The following is a 10,202-nucleotide window of genomic DNA, read 5'->3' as shown; positions in this document are numbered from 1 at the left end:
CTCAATTTCAGCCAGAAAATACCTGAAATCACAGAAAAATACACAAACTTATAGTAAAGTCCAGAAATGTGAATTTAACATAAAAACTAATGAAAACATCCCTAAAAGTAACTAGATTCTACTAAAAACAATGTCAAAAAGCGTATAAATTATCCGCTCATCAGTGGCCTTATTTCCAATATGACGCGGCCGCGTGGGACACGCGTTCGCGTGGTGAGGCTTGGGCTTCCAGCACGAGTCCAGCCCAACTCCAGCTCAACTTTCTGCCATACACCCTTTTTACGTCGATTTACATGGCACGCGGCCGCGTAGGTGACGTGGTCGCGTGGGAGGCCAAAGTTCCCACATGACGCGGTCGTATCAGCGACGCGGTCACGTGGGGTCAAATTATGCTAAAGGCACGCCTTCAGCCACGCTTTCGCGTGACTCTCTGTTCAATCTTTTTCTTCCCAATGCACTGGCGACGCGGACGCGTCAGCGACGCTGCCGCGTCGCGTGCATGCTTTTTTTTTAAATCTGAAAAAAAATGCAGAATACAGTGTTAATATGAATGTGATGCAAAACTCCAGGTTCAATATAATAAAATAAAATAGAACTCTAAAACAAATAAAACTAAATAAAAATGAAAAAGGAATGATCATACCATGGTGGGTTGTCTCCCACCTAGCACTTTTAGTTAGAGTCCTTAAGTTGGACATTTGGTGAGCTCCCTGTTATGGTGGCTTATGCTTGTATTCATCCAGGAATCTCCACCAATGTTTGTGATTCCAATGGCCTCCGGGGTCCCAAACTAGGCGTAGAAAGCCTTCAAGTAAGTTAAAGCAAGTGACAAGGCCCCAAGAGTGTTGATTGTTGGAATGAATTCCGGGGTCCCAAACCTTGCTTTTGCACCCGTCTTCGAGTTGATTATCATGATTCCATCCGGGTGGCAAGCAATCTGAATTCTCACTAAAGCGGCCAACCAACTTCCTAGACCCATTCAGTTGAGCTTTACACCAACCTTTGCATTTAAACTTTGAGTATGCAACCATGTTGAACCTTGCAGGACAGTTCTTACCACTGACCATCTTCCTCTTACTCTTAATGTTACAAAGAGCTCTAAGTTGACCATCCATCTCCAGTAGCCCATATTCAAGTGGAATTAGAAAGCTAAGGGATATGAATTTTACCCACTTGAATGTTGTGAAGGATGATGGCAACTTAGGGGAAGGAGACTCCAATAACTTTGGCAAGGTGATTTCAAGATCCACTCCCTTGTGCTCTTCTCTGACAACTTCCACTTCTTTGCAAGCTTCTTCAATTTCAACCTCTTCCTCTCGGTAGCTTTCTTCCAATTCAATCTCTTCTTCATTGCTCACCAAGGGCATGGGAGGTTGTGCTTCTTCTTCTTTAATCTCCATCTCTTGATCAACCTTTACAAAGTCTTCAACCATGATCTTCCTTGGAGGTTGTACGCTCTCTTCAACATCAACATCAAACACCATGGAAGGAGGCTCTGTGACTGGACTTTCTAATGGAGGTACAACATCTCTTAAGTCTGCAACCACTTCTTCCTTTTTAATAATTGCTGCTTTGTCCAATTGTTTAAGGATAAAATCGTACTCATCCTCGATGATTTCCTTTCCATGACAACTCCTTTCAACTACTCCTTTATCTTCAAGGGTCTCTCCTACCTTTACCTGTAAGGCCTCCTCTAGCTCCTTATGAAGTATGGATTCGCGAAGATGATTCCTTCTTTCCTGTTCTATATCAATAGCATAATTGGGATCATCTTTCTCTTGGATTGATGGATGTGGGTGCTCTTCCATGGAGGGTGGTGATGGGATGAAAAGATCATTATGTGGTTAAAAAGGAAGTACACTAGAGCTTGAGGGTTGAATATTGGAGGTAGAGGGTTAGTTCATGCGGGATATAAGATTTTGGAGTGTAGAGGTGAGATCAATGATGTTAGAGATGAGTGTATTGTTATCCAATGGAGGTTGGGGTGGATCTATGCATGGTTCATTTGGTTCATAGGGTGGTTGGTATGGTGGATGTGGGTTAGGGTCATATGGAGGTAAATGGTGTAAAGGGGCTTGTGAGTTTGGTGGTTCAAAGGTATGTTGAGGAAAGGGTTCATAGGCATATGGTGGTAGTTGTTGATAGTCCATTGGAGGTGGTTGTTGCCATGAGGGTTGATCAAATCCTTGTGGCTCCTCCCATCTTTGATTGTTCCAACCTTGATGCCTGTTCTCATTGTAATTTCTTCTTCCTGCAACATAATTGTAACCAGACTCATAGCGATGGGGGTGAGAACTCATGATAGCAAATAAAAATTTAAAAATGAAAATAAAAACAAATTGAAATTAAAAGGTTATTGAAATTTAAAAATTAAATTTTGAATTTTAAATTTTTGAAATTTAAAATTTGAAAATTTTTAAATTTGAATTTTGAAATTTAAATATTGAATTTTGAAATTTGATTTTTTTTGAAATAAGATAAGATAAGATTTTGAAAAAGATATGATTTTTTTTTTAAAAAGATTTGAATTTTGAAATTTAAATTTTGAAATTTTAAATTTTGAAATTTGAAATTTGAAATTTTGAAATTTGAGTTTAAAATTTTTTTTAATTTGAATTCTGAAAATTGAAATTTGAAATTTGAAATTTGAGTTTTAAATTTTAAATTTTTGAAATTAATATGGAAAGAGAAAAACAATAAAATGACACCAAACTTAAAATTTTTAGATTAAAATGAAGAAAACAACTAAGAACAACTTGAAGGTCAAGATGAACACGAAGAACAAATTTTTGAAAATTTTTTTTATAAAAACCAATAACCTCTTAATTTATGAAAAAGCAAAAATAAAAACAAAAATAAAAATAAATAAACAAGCAAAAAGTAAAATATTTACAATAACCAATAATAAGGCACACGTTTGCAATTTCTCGGCAACGGCGCCATTTTGATGAGAGAACTTTTGCGTGATCTAGAAATTTGCGGATAAATCCTCGTTGCAAGTATAGTTTCTAAACCTTCAAAAGTCCTTTCATACAAATGTTGTGGTTGTCACAAGTAACAAACCCCTTTAAAATTGATAACCGAGTATTTAAACCTCGGGTCGTCTTCTCAAAGAATTGCAGGGAGGTATATTCTTATTATTGGTTATGAGTTTTGTAAATTGGGGGTTTTGGAGCTTGGGCAATGAGCACAGATATATTTAAATGACAAATAAAATAAATAAATAACTGTAAAATAAACTTTTGGCAAGGTATGAGAAATTAGAAGTCCAGACTTAGTTATCCTTATCAATAATAATGAAAGTTGAATCTTAATTCCACTTAATTAACCTTTACTAAAGCAAAGGAAAGTCAAGGGACTAATTAGTTTGATCTTCGAATCCTATTTATTTCCTAAGAAAAGATTGGGATTATTGAAGTTTAGTTCAATTATCAAAGATAACAGTTATCAATTATGTTGAGCTAAGATAACTCCTGAGTTACTGCTTTCTTAACCAAGACCAAAAGGGAAAAAAGTAAATTTACTGGAATAAAAAATGTCTTCAGATGGGAATAACAATAATGTAAATAAAAGAAAGCAATATTAAACTGAAATACCTCAAGTAATATTAATTCAAAAGAGTAATCTGTAACATGGAAGAATTCATAAAATTGCAAGAGTATATAAAAAGGAATGTTGAACCTGATAAACAGAGATAATCCTGAATGGGAATAAAATCCTAAATCTAAATCCTAATCCTAAAGAGAGAGGAGGGAATCTCCCTCTCAAACTAAATCTAAATCATGAGAAGTGAATTATGAGAGCCCCCCTATGAATGGATGTATTCCCCCACTTTATAGCCTCTAATCTGTATTTTCTGGGGCGCAAACTGGGTCAGAAACAGCCCAGAATTCGCTGGTTGCGAATTCAAACATGCTGAATTTCCGTCACTGCGACGTGGCCGCATGGGTCACGCGGTCGCGTCACCTAGCGTCAAGGTAACTATGCCATATTATATATCAAATCGAAGCCTGGGACGTTAGCTTTCCAACCCAACTGAAACCGCATCGTTTGGACCTCTATAGCTAAAGTTATAGCCATTTGAGTGTGAAGAGGTCAGGCTGGACAGCTTAGCAATTTCTCTAACTTCTTGTATTCCTTCCACTTTTGCATGCTTCCCTTCCATCCTCTGAGCCATTCCTGCCCTGTAATCTCTGAAATCACTTAACACACATATCAAGGCATCTAATGGTAATAAGAAAGGATTAAACATAGGGAACTTAAGGCCAAAGAAGCATGTTTTCAATCAAAGCACATAATTAGGAAGGCAAATGTAAAACCATGCAAATAGTATGAATAAGTGGGTAAAGAGTTGATAAAAACCACTCAAATGAGCACAAGATAAACCATAAAATAGAGGTTTATCACGTCACTTACAAAAACACTCATCCCACGTGGAAGCGTGAGCGACGCGTCCGCGTCGCATGGACATCATGGCCCCCTAAATGGAAACAGAGAGTTGCGCTGAAATGACGCTGGAATTGTGCGATTAGCACAATTTACAGCAATGCGGTCGCGTGCCTCACGCGTCCGCGTCATCCATCTTTTACTCAACCCACGCGATCGCGTCAATCACGCGACCACGTCAAACCCATTTTCACCCTAGTCACGCGATCACGTGCTCCACGCGTTCGCGTGGATTCAAAAATATTAACCCCCTTTCACGCGAAACCCTACCCGTCACGCCCCATACCCCCCCCCCTCCCCCTTCTTCCTCTCTTCTCTACAACTCCTTCCCTCTTCTACAACCACCACCACACCAGCAACCCACCACCGCCGACCACCTACGACCGCCGCACCACCCCCAACCACCCAGACCACCCCGCGACGCCCCCCCCCCTCCCTCTCTCTCCTTTCTCCCCTTCTTCTCTTCCCTCCCCTTTCACCCCATTCCGCCACTACCCCCCCCCACCGCGGCCAACCTCAGACCGCCGCCTCCCACCACCGACCACCACCACAGCATCACAACCCTCACCCCCCTTCTTCTCAACCATCACTACCCCCTCCACCATTAAACCCTACCCAAGCCCCTGCCACCCCCCTGCTCCACCACCATGCCGCCGTGCTCCCTCCCAACGCCGCCGCGTCACCACTACCACCTCTCTGCCCTCATCTCTGTCCCATACATTTGTACTTCTACACGCTAGGTTCCGCCATACTGCGATTCCTCTTTTTGATTCCTTAGTTAGTTTTTCAATTTTTGTTCAGAATAGGCTAATTAGAGATGCATGTTTGTAGTGGATTCTAGGTGGTTAGGTAGCTAGGATGTGGTTAGTGGATTTAGGCTTGATAATTGCGCCGTTCTTGTTGCTTGTTTTACCTATTCTGCAATTTTGATATGGCTGTGATGTTCATACTGTTCATATGATGTTCATTACTGTTTCATGCTGCTGTTAAGACTGTTCTTTACTGTTCCTACTGTTTGTGACTCTTTGCAGCAATTTTTTCATATGAACTGTTTTTCTTGCTGTTTATTACTCGGGAACATCCAATTTTAGCTGAGATGCTGCCCAATTTTCTGCAAATTATTTTCATGTATTGAGTTTGGAAACTTCATATTTTGCCTTACTTGGCTACAACCAAACCGATTCATGACTGTCCGGGCTAGTATTCTTACTCCTTTTCGATCCCTTGGTTAATAACTTGCACTATTGATGATTTCATGTTAGTTTTGTAACTTTTCTATCCTTCTAAATTATCATCAATAACCTGATATTTTTGCTTGAATATAAGTTGATTATTCTTTAAATTTGTGAATTTATTGTTACCTAGGAAACATTTATCATGCCACTTACTTCAACTTTCTTTCTCCTAACTCACTGCTTTCCACCTTCTAACCTCTTTTTCAATCCTAACCGATCTAACTTTCAAACTTCTCTTTTCAGTTTTTAACTACCTACTTTAACTTTTTAACTCAAGACATGATTATTGTTTTTCCTAATTAACATGAATTCTACTTATATTATATTTTGGATTGTGATTTTTCATCTCAGATTTTTAACTCAAATACAGTCCATAATGCACATATACTTAACTCATTTCATAATTCTACTGCTCTTTTGCCACTATGTGCTTATATTGTTATTATTCTATTTGCTTACTTGTTTTCCTGCTTTGTTCTTCAATTATACCCTACAATTTTTGCTTTTCAGGATGTCTGACCCTCAGCGCAAAGGAAAAGCCAAAGCAACCACTGGCAAATGGGAAAGAGGTGAATCCTCTATGTCCATCCTCAACATTATGCATGACGACTCCTGGCGGGAAAAGCACTTTACCCCGCAGGAGAAGGCTGACCAGCTCCTCACTGCCAATGATCCAGTTAAATTTGCAAACAGATACTGTGAGCTGAAGTAACCAGTGTTTGCCACCTCCAAGAACTTGTACCTGGAGAGAACTCTTAAAAATTCCAGAAAAACTACAGCAGTACACCTCCGAACAGATAAAACAGAGAGGCTGGTTCTTCTTGGAGAGAAACTTGACAGAGGTCAGTGTTTCCTGGGTCAGAGAGTTTTACTGCAACTATTTCAAGACTTCCCTGGTGCAGTGCACCTCAGAGGGAAACAGATTTTGGTCACTGAGGAAGCTATTGAGGACATCCTCCACCTTCAGCCTAAATCAGATCAGCCTGATGGTTACCAAAAGGCTGAAGAGGATATGTGCTTTATGAGATTTGACTGGGATGCTGTCAAGCAGAGAATAGCCCTTGATCCTACTGTCCATTGGGTCATGGGAAAGAACACAGTGATGCCTAAGGGAATCAAGCTGATTTACCTGAATGATGAGGCTCGGCTCTAGCACCAAATTTTGAGCAACTATGTGATACCGAGCACTCATGAGACAGAGCTGCCCACTGATATGATCACCCTCATCTGGTGTGTGATGGAGGGTAAGGACCTGTACCTTCCACCTTTCATCTGGTACTATATGGCCAGGGTCCATGTCAGATGCACCCTCCCTTTCCCTTATCTGATCACCCAGCTCAGCCGTCGAGTTGACGTGCCTTGGAAGCTTGCTGATGAGAAGCCACCTGCTGCAGATTGCAAGAAAATTATCCCTCACAGTAGGAAGTTTCAGGCTTTAGGCCACACACCTCCATTCCTCACCGCTTCTGATGAGACCGCCACACCTTCAGCTGCCCCTTCTTCATCCACTGTTGCACCAACTACCCCCACTGTACCTCCACCTGCCTCAGAGCCCATTTATCACCTCGTGCACCGCCTATTTCAGCAGCTAGACCAGATGGAGCGCCACAACCAGCGGCGATATGAGAGATCTAAGCGTCGCAACAAGCGACACTATGAGCACATCAAGTTGATGATCCGATCCGGCGGCGACATCCCCTCCGAGCCTGACACACCATCAGAGCCATCTGAGGAGGAGGCGGACGAGCATGAGGAGGAGACACATGCACAGAGAGAGGCTGAGCAGGCAAGACCAGAGCAGGCTGCACCACAGCATGTGGAGCCACACCAGATTCAGGCCGCAGACCCAGAGATCCCTCTACAGTCAGCGCCTCCATTGCAGCAGACAGATCCTCCTACACTTATCCAGTCTGCAGACCCTCAGGCCACCTCAGAGACTCTAGCAGCCCATCCTTCCGGTGATGACACTTCTTCACACCCAGCTTGAGTGAGCATCAAGGACGATGCTATATTTTAAGTGTGGGGAGGTCGCCATCCCTGGCGTATCTTTTTGGTGAACCACTACAGACTCTTTTTATCTTATTTTGTTTATTTTTCTGTATTTTATCTTTATTTTTATTTTTTTAGTACTTGCACATTGTTCTTTTGCTATATTTTTACTTTATTTCCGCATTTTGCACTTTAGTTTATACCTTAGACATTTAGTTTAGTTTGCAATTCTAAACTTATTAGTTATAGAATATGTGGATTAATTAGTATAGTTTGCCCCTTTAGCATATAATAGTTTGATCTAATTAAAAATAAAAAGGGAGTAAACTAGAAACTTTAGTAATTTAAAATAATCCACACACCTTGTATATATAGCATTACATGTTAGTTAGTTGACAACATTTCATCAAGGAGGAACACTAAGATTTTAAAAGCCACCCTAATATTTACATTGAGAATAATGGAAACTCTTGAATTCTACTTGCATGACATGTATAACTGATATATGATTTTTGAGCTGGAGAACACACAGCCTGTGAGTTTTGAGCTTAATTGTATGGTTACATTCAAACCATAAATTTCATTCCTGTGTGTTTTGTCCTTCTTTTTCATTCTGATGTTCTTTACTTTGTTTTAATCTATATGTCCAATATAGAATAGAGATACATACCAAGAGATGATTGAGGCCATAATTTGAATTTTCCCTCACTTATCCCAAACTAGCCTACCTTTTACATCACCCTTGTTAGCCCCTTTGAGCTTTTTAATCCCCTCTTGTTCTATAACCACATTACTAGCCTTAAGCAGAAAAACAAAATTAAAAATCCCAAGTTGAATCCTTGGTTAGCTTAAGATAGATATTGTGTACAATTTAAGTGTGGGGAATTTTATGGGAACATGGGATGATAGAAACAAAGTAGGAATTTAAAAAGAACAAGTTGTTTCAAAAACAAAAATTCGGAAGCATGCTCATGTGAAATCAAAACAATTAAATTACCATGTGCATTGATAAAAAAAATTTAATAATATTTTCAGTATTTAAATAAGGGGATACAAAATTTTCCAAATGCAAAATAAAAAGAGTCAATGCACATGGGACAAAATTTTAAAAATTAAAATTAATGCATGAGCTTGCAATACAATGTGGGAAAATTTGGGTAAATAGGTAAAGGAACTTTATAATTATATAAAGTATGTATGTTAGGTGAGATCTTAGACTAATCAAGGATTCACTTATTAGCTCACTTAGCCTTATACATATACCCTTACCTTTACCTTGGCCCCATTACAACCTTGAAAAAGACCTCATGATTTTTGTATGTCTGTATTCCATATTTGTTGATTGGTTAGATGAAGAACAAAGTTTTAGAAAGCAAGGATAGAAAAAGAATAGAGTGAATAACTCAATAAACACTGAGTGACTAGAGAGTAAACACAAAATCCAGTGAGGGTTCAATAGCTCATCACCATATATCTCTGCTTAATTGTTAATTGTCTTGCAAGTTTGTGAAATACTTTTACCCATCTCAATTGTAAAAGTGCTTTAACATTATCTAGGGTTTGGCTATGCATATATGATTCCTTGAGGATATGAATTAATTTAACTACATGTAAGTTTTATATACAAGTGAATAAAAAACTGGAATTGCGTGACTCATTTAGGTAGCTTGCATTTAGAATAGAATGCATTGCATGAAATTCCACCACTTTACCTTGTTCTTTCTCTTGGATTTAGCATGAGGACATGCTATTGTTTAAGTGTGGGGAGGCTGATAAACCCATATTTTATGATGTATTTTGTCCTCAATTTAGGTGATTTATTTAATCCTTCACCCACTTATTCATGTAAATTGCATGGTTTTACTTTCCCTTCCTTATTATGTGATATATGTGAAAAACATATTTCCTATGCTTTAGAAATATTAAAATTAATCATCCTTTATTACCATTCAATGCCGTGATTTGTGTGTTGAGTGCTTTTAGGTTTTAAAGGGCAGGAATGACTTAAAGGATGGAAAGAAAACATAAAAAATGGAAGGAAAGCACAAAAATGGAGTTTTGAAAAAAAAAGCAGCGACGCAAATGCATGGACAACGCGGCCGCATGCCCAGCGCGAAAAGGCAGCGACGCGAACGCATGACTGACGCGGACGCGTGCCTTGAGCAGAATGCAAATGATGCGTACGCGTGACCGAAGCGAACGCATGACAAGGAAAACTCCCAGATGACGCGACCGCGTGACCCACGCAGACGCGTGACAGATGCCACGTGCAAAAATTGCAGAAAACGCTCCCAGCGATTTTTGAAACCCCTTTTGGCCCAGATCCAAGTCCAGAAAGCACAGACTAAAGGTTATGAAGTGGGGGAATGCATCCATTCAAGGGAGAATCTTCCATTATTCACTTTTCATAATTTTAGATGTAGTTTTTAGAGAGAGAGGTTCTCTCCTCTTTCTTAGGTTTTAGGATTAGGATTCCTCTTAAAGAATTTAGGATTTCAACTTCTTCTTAGGTTCAATATTCCTTTTACTTTA

The sequence above is a fragment of the Arachis ipaensis genome, chromosome B2 (genome assembly GCF_059453495.1).
Source record: "Arachis ipaensis isolate K30076 ecotype BB chromosome B2, ASM5945349v1, whole genome shotgun sequence".
Taxonomy (NCBI): Eukaryota; Viridiplantae; Streptophyta; class Magnoliopsida; order Fabales; family Fabaceae; genus Arachis; species Arachis ipaensis.
This window is presented reverse-complemented; position numbering follows the sequence as displayed.